We start from the raw sequence: 12,247 nt of genomic DNA, 5'->3' as shown, positions 1-12,247 counted from the left end.
ACTAAAATTACAATACATAAACTAAAAGTCCAATTCGTATCCTAAAATTTTAATTTTTAAACTAAAATTCCAATACATAAACTAAAAGTCCAATTCATATCTTAAAGGTTCAATTCATATCCTAAAGGCTCAATTCATATCCTAAAAATTAAATTCATACACAAAAAGTTCAATTCATATCCTAAAGGTTCAATTCATATCCTAAAGGTTCAATTCATATCCTAAAATTTCTATTCATATCTACAAAAGTTCAATTCATATCCTAAAATTTTAATTTATAAACTAAAATTTCAATACATAAACTAAAAGTCCAATTCATATCCTAAAAGTTTAATTCATATCCTAAAGGCTCAATTCATATTATAAAAGTTCAATTCATACACAAAAATTTCAATTCATATCCTAAAATTCAATGCATAAATTAAAAGTTCAATTCATATCCTAAAATTGCAATTTATAAACTAAAATTCCAATACATAAACTAAAAGTCCAATTCATATCCTAAAATTTTAATTTATAAACTAAAATTCCAATACATAAACTAAAAGTCCAATTCATATTGTAATGACCCGACCGGACATTTTGAGCTTTTGAACTTTGCTCGACAGTTCTCGGGCATGACTTGCCCCGTATGATATATTATGCCTTATGTAAATTGTTGGTCTTGGTTTTTAGGCTAATCAGAAGGAATTTGGAAGTATAGTTCTTAGTTTGAAGCCTTAAATTTGAAAGGTCTGACCAATTGTTGACTTGTTTGTATATAATCTCCGATCGAAATTTTTATAATTTGGTTAGCTCCTTTAGGTGATTTGGGACTTAGGGGCATGATCGGAATGCATTTTGGAGGTACGTGGAAGGTTTACGCTTAAATTGGCGAAATTGAGATTTCAGCGTTTTCCGGTTGATAGGTGAGATTTTGATATAGGGGCCGGAAAGGAATTCCGAGAGTTGCAGTAGCTTCGTTGTGTCATTTGGGATGTGTGTGCAAATTTTCAGGTCATTCGGGTGAGATGTGATAGACCTTTTGATCGAAAGCATAATTTAAGAGTTCTTAGAGTTCTTAGGCTTGAATCCTATGTTAAATTGGTGATTTGATGTTGTTGTGAGCGTTCCGAAGTTTTCAATAAGTTTGAACGATGTCATGGGATGTGTTGGTACAATTGGTTTGAAGTTCCGAAAGTTCCGGGTAGGTTCCGGGATATTTTAGGCCGAAAATCATAGCTGTAGCAGGTCCAGAAGAGTTGCAGGCCTCGGTAGGTGCTGTGCGGACCATACAAAATGCGGTGCGGCCGCGGTGGGGAACATTTCACTAGTCTTACTTCGGAAGCTCATATCCTTTGATCTACAAAGAATTTGGAGATGATTCAAAAACGAAAGTTGTAGCCCTTCGTGTCTAACTTCCGTAAAGGTAAAGAGATTGCAATTTGGATATCTGTAGAGAAAACTATGGCCAAAATGCTAAAGTGTGTCACTGTAGAGAAAAGCTCGTGCGGCCGCGATCGTTTTTGTGCGGACCGCGGTCGATTTTGTGCGGTCCGCAGAGGTGGAAATCTATGGGGTACTCTATAAATACGAGGTTTTGGGTTTTATTTGATATTTTGACCAGAGAGCTCGGATTTTGGCGATATTTTGAAGGTTTTTCAAGAAATTAATCGGGGCAAGTTATTCTAACTCAGATTTGGCTAGAGTACATGAATCTATCAATGAATTCATCATTTAATTCATGATTTAGGATGGAATTTGGGAAGAAAATTGAGAAATCTTTCAAAAATATAAAATGATAATTTGAAGGACCAAATGGTATCAGAATTGGATAATTTTTGTATGGTTAGACTCGTGATAGTATAAGGATTCTAGTTTTATGAATTTTGTCAAAATCTCGAGATGTGGGCCCGGGGGTCGGGTTTGACCAATTTCAGAACTTTTGTGGTAATTTGGTTATTTTTAAGTGGGCTTTGTTCCCTTAGCATATTTTGATGGTTTGGTACTGATTTCGGCTAGATTTGGAGCATTCGGAGGCCGATTCGAGAGGCAAAGACATCACGGGCTAGAGTTCGGATTAGATAGAGGTGAGTAATGATTGTAAATAATGTTCTGAGGGTTTGAAACCCCGGATTGCATATCATAGTGCTATATTGAGGTGAGGCACACGCTTGATGACGAGCGTGGGGTCGTGCACTTTTGGGGATTGTGACTTGGTCCGTCCCGATTGATGATTTTACCGCGTATTTGACTAAAAATTGTTTGCTTTCATCATGCTTTGGGCTGATTACCATATTTGGGCTTCGTGCCAACCATTGTGATATGAGGTATAGCTTGAGGGGCTGATATTATTCTATGTGATAGCCCAAGGGGCTAGTATTGTTCTATGTGATTGCCCGAGGGGCTGGTACTGTTCTATGTGATTGCCCGGGGGGCTGGTATTATTCTGAGATATTGCCCGAGGGGCAGAGTTGTTGACATTGTGCCAGAGGGGCGAACCTTTATTTGTTTATCTTTCATATTTACTTGTCATTTTACATGTTAAACTATGGTATTTGTGCCCGAGCGACAAATTTCTATGATCCTCTGCACTGACTATTTTGCATTCATTTGCATAACCATTGAAAAAGCCATTTTCAAAGAAGTTTAAACTGAGCTAAGATATTTTTAAGAGATTTTTACAGCTTCACTGCTTTCTTACTAGTTTTGGACTGCTTCTATACATCATTTTGATATGTTTTACGTGATTTCTTGCCTTCGTCTTTATTTATTATTATTACTCACTGAGTCAGAGTACTCACATTACTCCCTGCACCTTGTGTGCAGATTCAGGTATGTTTTGGCTGATCAGAGGCAGAGTCAGCAGAGTTTAGAAAGGTAGCTGCCGGCATTCGCAACACTGCTTTTCTCTCTCTTCATTTCATTAGTCCGTATTTGTACACTTCGTACTTTCAGTTGTAATTATACCCTAGTAGATGCTCGTGACTTGTGACACCCCGGTTAGGGCTGTGTCGGGTTGTATAATCGCTAATTATTATCATTAAATCATGTTTAGATTGCTTTTATATTGTTTAACTATTTTAAAAAGTGAATTGGGTTTAATTGGCTGGCCTTGTCTTCACGAGAGGTGACATCACGATCGAGTTCAGGGTTAGGGTCGTGACAAGTTGGTATTAGAGCCTAGGTTACATAGGCCTCACGAGTCATGAGCAGATTTAGTAGAGTTTCGCGGATCGGTACGGAGAAGTCTGCATTTATCCTCGAAAGGCTGCAGAACCTTTAAGAAGAACTTCACATTCTTGAATTCTTATCGTGCGCCCTTGATTCAGCTTGAAAAGTAACTCTTGAAATTCCTTCCACGCGTTCGTATGCGCGCATGAGCGCTCAGTATCAGATGTGCCTTGATGGCGTGTGATTCCCTGATCGAGGGGCGAGATACGATCTTTGTGCGTTGATGTTGGGCCAGTCTGGAGGACTTGAGGCTGGATTTTTGCCTATAGCTTGAGCACCGAGGTGCTGATTGTGTGAGCAAGTGCTTTTGAATTTATATGTTTGATCTTTTTCCCTATTAGTGAAAGTGACGGCTGGATGGCTATGTAATGAGAATGTTAGTGTTGCGGGATGTATTCGTATTATTTGGAAGTGACGAGAAAGGTATGCTGGAGGATAGAAGAACTATTAGGTGCTTGATTTCCGTCTTGATTTGAGTTATATCCCGAGTTATGGGCGTGTGAAAAATCTTTTCATGTCTCCTAGTTGGGAGTGTAGTAGATTTTATGTTGCGGTATGAGTTCAGACCCAGGAAGGCTAAGTGACTGCGTAATGGTTGTGACAGTGGAAGGTATACATGTTAGCTGAAGACAAGGTAGGTGGGTTATCTCTTGCGAAGTGTTCCGAGGTTGTGTGATCCTTATGTGTCTTTTAGAAGGTCTCATTTACAAGTGAAATATAAGTGTTGAAATTTGAATTTTGAGTCGCTTAAGAGAGTGGGCTTGACTGTTGCAAGGATGAATGCGAGATTTTTTGAAGATTTAAAGTACTAGATGATCTGTGTTTTCACAAGCTTACAAATGGATTTGAGTTTAATATCACTATGGTATTATGTCAACAAGAGAGTATATGCATTATGAGTTATTGGCTGTGTGATGATCTATGGCTTCGAGTCAAGTGGGGGAGTCTGCTGTTAATTAGTTGATTGCACGGTTATGTGATATGTTGTTTGCAGTTTGAGGTGTGCTGGTGAATCAGTTATGGCTTGCGGAAATTGAGATCGAGGATGGCTTGAGTAAAGGAATTTTTTTTAACATAGGTTATAAGATGCTTCACAGGCATGTGAGAATCACGGAATGTCTTGAGTTGTTGTTGGTAAAGGATGCTCGGTGCATAGGGCAGGAAGTTGTTTGGTTGTAATGGAATGATGTCACATTCTGCGGTGTTAGAGTTCCAATAAGGCAGGGGTTGTTCAGTTTGCTTGATCAGGCTAATTGCAGTTTGAATAGAGTGAATGACTCTCGAGAATGGTTCTAATGTGTTCAAGATTCTACATGTAAAATGAGGAATTTTAAGGTTGTATATGTGTTTAGAAACTTAGTTTTCATTGGAAGATGTCAAGACTTGTGGTATTTTCTATATTAATTATGGGATTCTATTAATTAGTATCAGGAAAATAAGGGTAACAGATTTAGATTCGCTGGAAGTTTTCTTAGAGTAAAGTATTTTGAATGTGGTGCTTTTGGAAATATTTGAGAGAGTACTCAGCGCTTGTGATCCTTAGATAGTGTAGTTTTATGCTTGGGTCTCGTGTGGTAAGTCTGGGTTGAGGAATTGTGGTGCTACTACAAGAGGGGATATCAAGTTGAAGGTAAATTAGAAGGAAACTCGGATACATGGGATAGCTGGGTAGTAGGCTGGATCGGTATGGTAAGGATATGATTAGTTCCTTGGGTGTGTACGGGGTAATGAGTTCCTACAGGTATTTCGCGGCAATGCTCTTAGGTTTTGATGGCTTGCGTGGCTTGGTTGGGTTAGAAGGATTCAGTCCTAGCAGGTCTGGCTTGTGCAAGGGGAACTCGTCGAGTTCTTGATGGTTTCTACTTCGATTGGAGATGTATATTTTTTATGGTCATAAGGAGCTTGGGATGCATAGTGATTTTCTTCTAGATGGGATCAATGGAAAGTTCTTGACTAGTTGAGTACGTAGATATTTGTGGCTCGGAAGGGAGATGAAGTTCTCATGTTATCCTAGGATGGTATGGTATATATGGTATGTTGTAGAGGATTGAGATTTGCGTATGTAAGGTTACGATTCAATTTTGAATGGAAAGTCATAAAATTCTTAGGCAGCATGGGCAGTTTCAGATGATTAGAGAAATGAACTTCAGATGATTAGGGGGATGATCTCCAGATGATTAAGGAAATGGTATTGCTAAATTGGAGTAATTTGATGAGGGTATATGTTTCAGAAAAGGCAATGTGATTAAGTTGATGGTACTTTGGTAGAATTGTGGTGCTTTCTTGTTAGATCGACTGCTGATATTTGGGTTTGCTTGGTGACACATGGGAATTTTAGAGTATCTTTAGTGGAATGATTGGGTATTCAAGGTGCAGTATGCATTCGGACAACAAAATTGGGATCGGGTGTGTTGATTCATGTGCCATATGGATTTGGAGACAGGGAAGTTCTCACATTCAGGCTATGTTGTGGTTGTGAGTCATGTGTATCGGCACTGTTTAGTGACTATCGGGGTTTGGAGACCTGAACGGATCTTTTGTGCTTGGCATGTTAGATTTTGGATGGGATATTGGGTTCAGACTGGTTGTCTCCATGTTATGTCATTCTGAACTATTGCGCTAAGGCAGCACTGTTGGCTATGCCGAAAATGCCACGAATTGAGTGGCGAGGTCCGTATGATTATGCCTTAGTGGAGTGGTTTTATATTTCGAAGAACCAGTGGACAGCTGGGAAGGATTGTCTTTCTTATTTGGGCTTTCGTGATGGATGTTAGTGTAGAGGTTTCTACCATTGATTCAATTCCGGTGGTGAGGGACTTTTCGGATGTGTTTCTTGTGGTCAGGCATGTCCCTGGGCAGGGTTGTTGATTTCGGTATTGATTTGATGTTGGGCACCATATTGTATGGCATCGGCAGAGTTAAAGGGGTGGAAGGAGCAGCTTCACCTTGATAAGGAGTTCGTTGGCAGGCCAATGTGGATGTATGTTCTAACTTGAGTCGGCTTGGTTGGCTCCAAATTATATTATTGGGAGAGGTGTTGATTCGTCGGTTATTGAGCTTATTAGTAATCTGGGGAGGCCTATGAGTTACCTTTCCGTATTGCGAGGCATTAGGATTTGGTGGTTATCAACACATGTGGTGTGGTGTTATTGTTGTCTCTCAGCAGGATTCGAGCGGGAGTAGTATTGGATATTGCTTGGTCGATGGCGCATCCGTTATGCCCTTTCGGGTTGTGCAGTGTTATGTACTTGCTTTACCATGGTTATGATGATTTACCTTGATTCTAGACATCAATTGCGCATGGTTGTCAATTTCGAGCAGAGTGACTTGAGGTGTTCCATGTGGAGCAATGTTTGGATAAGGTCGCGCATTGCAGCGAATATATGTGGAGGTATGACCTTGCAGGTTAGATTTGTGTGTTCTGTTCCTATGAGGTAAGACGGGTTCTTAGCCTTGTGTTGTGGTGGTACTGGTGAGCATGAGGTACATCTCTTTCATTTGAGTCATTATCATGATTTGAGTATGTTCGGACCATTGCTTATTGGTGCATGTATTATGCAAGTTGTGGCTTAGGCCTATATTGATGTGTCATTTCACCAGAGTGGTGTGTTGGATTAGAGGAGATCATTGGGATTATTAATGAATATGAACGGATTCGATTTCAGCATGTTGGAAGGATAATATCGAGGTTCGGCTCAGAAATTTGCTATGCTATTTGCCAAAGGAGAAGTGGCTTCATGAATGGTTGATCTGAGAAATGGTTATGGTTTATTGCGTGTTTCATTTATCATTGGCAGTATATGAAAGTGTTGGAATGAGACTTTAGTTGATAAGAGGTTTTCTACCGGTATTCGGTTGTTGTGGGCAGCTGCTGTGAATAAAGTTATTGCTACGAGCGTTTGAGCTACGTGGTTTATCATGTAATTGTACCTGAGGTTGCGGTATGGGTTATTACAGCTGGTTCAGGCTTATTTTGAATATAGATGTGAGATTCTGATCTTGTGAATGATTTCAGAAGTGGAAATGTGGTTCTAAGGCTTATAGGCTAGGTTGGAATGTGAAAATGCAGTTTCATTAAGTTATCGGACCTATATGAGATAGGGTGACGTGGGATCACCCCCAGGTATATGCATGGTAAGGTTATTCAGCGATTGGTTGGCTTTTGGAACAGCTCTGGACACGTTCGAGGATGAACGAATGTTTAAGTGGGGGAGGATATAACGACCCGACCGGTCGTTTTGAGCTTTTGCACTTTGCTTGCTAGTTCTCGAGCATGACTTGCCCCGTGTGATATATTATGCCTTATGTAAATCGTTGGTCTTGGTTTTCAGGGTAATCAAAAGGAACTTGGAAGAACAATTTTCATTTTGAAGCCTTAAATTTGAAAGGTTTGACCAAGAGTTGACTTGTTTGTATATGATATCGGATTGGAATTTTTGTGATTTGGTTAGCTCCGTGAGGTGATTTGGGACTTAGGGACATGATCGGAATGCATTTTGGAGGTCCATGGAAGGTTTAGGCTTAAATTGGAGAAAATGAGATTTCGACGTTTTCCGATTAATAGGTGATATTTTGATATAGGGGTCGGAAAGGAATTCCGAGTATTGCAGTAGCTTCATTGTGTCATTTGGGATGTGTGTGCAAAACTTCAGGTCATTCGGGTGAGATGTGATAGGCTTTTTGATTGAAAGCATAATTTAAGAGTTCTTAGAGTTCTTAGGCTTGAATCCTATGTTAAAATGGTGATTTGATGTTGTTGTGAGCGTTACGAAGTTTTGAACAAGTTTGAACGATGTCGTGGGATTTGTTGGTATAATTGGTTTGAAGTTCCGGGTAGGTTCCGGGATGTTTTAGGCCGAAAATCATAGTTGTAGCAGGTCCAGAAGGGTTACAGGCCTCAGAACCCACCCGCGCGATCCGCACAAAAAGAAGTGCGACCACGGTATGTGCTGTGCGGACCGCACAAAATGCAGTGCGGCTGTGGTGGGGAACATTTCACTGGTCCTACTTCGAAAGCTCATATCTTTTGATCTACAAGGAATTTGGAGATGATTCAAAAACGAAAGTTGTAGCCCTTCGTGTCTAGTTTCCAGAAAGGTAAGATATTGCAATTCATACATCTGTAGCGAAAGTTATGGCCAAAATACTAAAGCCTGTCACTGCAGAGAAAAGCCTGTGCGGCCGCGATCGTTTTTGTGCGGACCGCACTGGTTTTGTGCGGACCGTGATCGATTTTGTGCGGTCCGCGGAGGTGGAAATCTGCAAGGTACTCTATAAATACGAGGTTTTGGGTTTTATTTGATATTTTGACCTAGAGAGCTCGGATTTTGGCGATTTTTCGATGGTTTTTCAAGAAATTCATCGGGGTAAGTGATTCTTTTGCGCACGTGATATTTGCCCTATATGAATTACTCCCATAATTCAAAACAAAATAATTTCTTTTCATTATCTGCAATTTTTTTGGATTTTGTGGCATTTTCTGTTAATTGTTTGCATCTGTCTGTGCATTTCATTTTGTTTAATTAATGAAAAATACAAAAATATGTTACATTTGCATTTAAGATTTAATTTTATATTTTTAGGATTAGTTAACAATTAGTTGTTTTATAGAAGTGGGAAAATCACAAAAACATAGTTTATTTTGCAATTTTAATTTTAATTTTGAATTTCAAGTAGTTTTCTTTTTAATTTACTTTATTAATTAATTATGATAATTATTATTTAGGTTTAAGTAGTGTTTTGATGGGGTAATTAGGTTTTAGGATTTAATTTGATTTTTAATTTAGTTTTGAAAAAAAGAAGAAAGAAAAGAATTGTTGAAAAAATTTTGATTGGAAAATTGGAAAAAAAAGAATATATACACAAATTTGGGCTTCCTTTAATTAAAATCCGCACAGGCCCAAAACTTTTCCCCTTACCCGTCCAAAATGGCCCAAAACCCGTCCCAAACCCATGTCCAACTGGTCCCTCCCCCAATAACCAAAACGACGTCGTTGTATACCTTTTCAATCACGACCGTTGGATCTTTTTAATCCAACGGTCCGGAACTGGGGAGGTAACAATATTTATATGTCAAAACGGAACCCTACCCCCCTTCTTAGAATTCCCCCACACTTCATCTCCCTCATCTCACCCGTCGCCTGAGACCCCTTACCCAAAACCCTAACGCCGCCCTGAAATCCCACCGCCTCAGGCCGGCGGCGCCGATCCCAATCAACACCAGATCAACACCCTAGACTCCCCTTCACCTCCCCTTTCCGAATCCTCATTTCTTTTCTTTCAAATCTGTTCGAAACCCCTCGAATTTCAAATCAAAGGAGAAACCCTAGCGTCGCCTTGTTCTCTCCGGTGGCGGCGCCACCTCTATTCAACCCCAAAATCTATACCACATAACCTCCTTCACCTCCTCTGCCCCAATCCCTAATCATTTTCCCTCAAATCATCCCAGAACTCTTCAAATTTTAGATCAAAGTCGAACCCTAAAACCCCAATCGAGATTCTGCAGATGATTCATGTTTAATATGATTTTATTCGTCTGTTCTCTACGAGAATATGCGATTAATATCATATTTGACCGGAAAATCGAAGATATGAAGATTCACGCTTATATCTTCTTTGTCCGAACTGCAATAGGTATCTTTCCTTTTGTTTTTTTGGTTTAATATTTCCTTCAGTGTTCTTTTCCCATGCTCTGTTCTCTTCGTCTCTTCTTTTCATTTTGTCCCAGAATTTCTTTGAGACATGCATGAGGAAATGGTGTCGTTTTCTTCATAAGCAATAAGCTAATTAACCTAAAATGGTTAGTTAGGCTTAATGATAGATTAGTAAGTCATTTAGGCTAACTTCTCGCAAATTGTCAGTATGTGCTCTTGTGGGTTGCAATTCGATAGTAGGGCAAATGCCAATTGAGGCTGTTTGGGCTCTTGATCTTGTGAGGTTGGGCATGGGTCAGAGTCCGACTCACTTTGGTTTAGAAAAATTGGGTCAAATTAGACCCATGACCCATTTGAGTCCAAAGCTAATTTTTAGAGGTTTAGAGGGTAATTTGGGGTAGAGAATCTAGGCGTAGCTGACCAAGGAAGCTTCTAGGAAGTTGGGGTTGGGGTTATTCTGAATTTCTAGATTGTACATTGAGGACTCCTAAGCAAAAAATGAAAATTTCAGAAGGTTTTAAGTGCAATTTTGAACTCTTTAAGGCTGCCCTAGTAGCTTTCCTATAAAAGCATTGTTACTTAGAGCTCAAGTCATATTTTTAAGAGCTAAGAGACCCAAGAGCTAAGAGAACCAAGAGCTGAAAATCCAGAAAATATAGAAATCTGCACAAATTTACTGTTTCATAGAGGAGTGAATAGAAAAAATTAGAAAAATACAAAAAAAGTGGCTGAAAACTTTAGCGAAATACTGTTACATTGAATTTTATTTGGTGATTTTGAAGTTTTCCAAGTTCTGAATCAAATCTTTGGCTTATTTGAGTTGAAAATGGTTTAAGCATTCCTGTGATTAGCGTATGAGGTTTTTTTAGCTCCTGGGGTTGTTTTGAGTTTTAAACTTGGGCATTCAAGCTTGGTTTGAGCTGATTTCTGCTGCTAGATACTGTTTTGCTGTTGCTGATTCCCTGCTTTCCTCTTATTTTGTTTTTCCCAGGTATTTCCTCATACTGTTTGCTAACAAATGAGGTGCTACAAGTTAGAACCAGATTGAATCTGTACATAAAGTTGGAGATCTAAGCTGGAATTTGAATAGAAAATCTTGTTTAAATGTTAAAATTCTATTAGCTTTTGCGTTTTATACCTTTAATTTCCCTGTTATGAAGTAGATCATCATCTTTTCTTTTGAATATGTTAAGTCGTTCATACATGCTCAATGACTTAAGTTTGTTTTTTGGCCATTTAGAAAGAACATTTGGATTTTGGCTATGTAAATGGACTGTTAAACATTTTACAAGGGCTGACTGCCTGAATAACTTAGTTTGTTTGTTTTTCTGTAGTTTGGAATTAGGATCTGGGTATGAAGAAATTTTGGTACTGAATCTGGTATAGCATGTTTTGAATCTGGATTTTCGAAATGGTGATGTTAGAGGGTTTAATTAATTCATGCATGTTTATATTTGTTTCAGCCAAACTTGAAGTTAGTTTGTACTATGGTATTCATTGCTGTTAAGCTCACTGAAATAACAAGTATAGAATGAGGTACCATCTTTCAATTGGAATTCATGTTAGAGATTGTTTCGTTTATGCCTGAAATCCAAACCATGCAATACTGTTTGTTTAAAAGTTAAGGGAGAGTATTAATTTTTGTGTAACAAGGTGATAATGAATAAGTCATCATAGGATAATACCCTTCATTACAAATTTGTTTTGACATCAAAATGTATTTTGATCATGCTAAAGGATAATCAATTCTAGTTTAGCATTTATGGAATATTTTGAAGCATTGTGGTTATGATTGTGATGGGAATAATTTGGATCACGAAATTGGACTATAGCGTATGGCTCAATAACTCTAAGGGGTACATTGATGCATCTGTTCTTTTGGGCTTCAGGCAAGCGTATTTTTCCTTTTGCGTGTATGGGCGTCTGATTCTATGATTTGGGCCTCTTTGTGGATTTTGGGCCATAAGTCCACTTGAGTTGAAATTTCAAGCTTCATCAGTTGGGCCAGTGCAAGTGGCCTCAAGAATTTAAGCTGGGATAGCCCTATCACGCTGTTGGGCTCGCGCTGGGCCCAAACGAGGTAGCTTTTGCTCCTTAGAACATTAGTTCGCTTAAGAGCTGAATTGAACCCCACTTGCTTTAAAATTAACATAAGCCATGTAGGGAATTTCTAATTAGTTTAGAGACCTTTCAAGTAGAATAAATTGGGGCGCACCAAGCCAAAGAAAATTACAAATGCCTGGCCCTCGTGTGATCATTTATTTTAATTTTAGAATTCGGGGCGTGCCGTTTAACAAATTTCCACGACCCTCGCGAAGTTAATAACGCGTTAGGTGCTTTAGGTGCGCACTTTAATAATATTACCTTCTTAAACTCGGGTG

Source organism: Nicotiana tabacum, chromosome 7 (genome assembly GCF_000715075.1).
Source record: "Nicotiana tabacum cultivar K326 chromosome 7, ASM71507v2, whole genome shotgun sequence".
Classification (NCBI taxonomy): Eukaryota; Viridiplantae; Streptophyta; class Magnoliopsida; order Solanales; family Solanaceae; genus Nicotiana; species Nicotiana tabacum.
The sequence above is the reverse complement of the archived record's forward strand: the minus strand, read 5'-3'. Positions refer to the sequence as shown.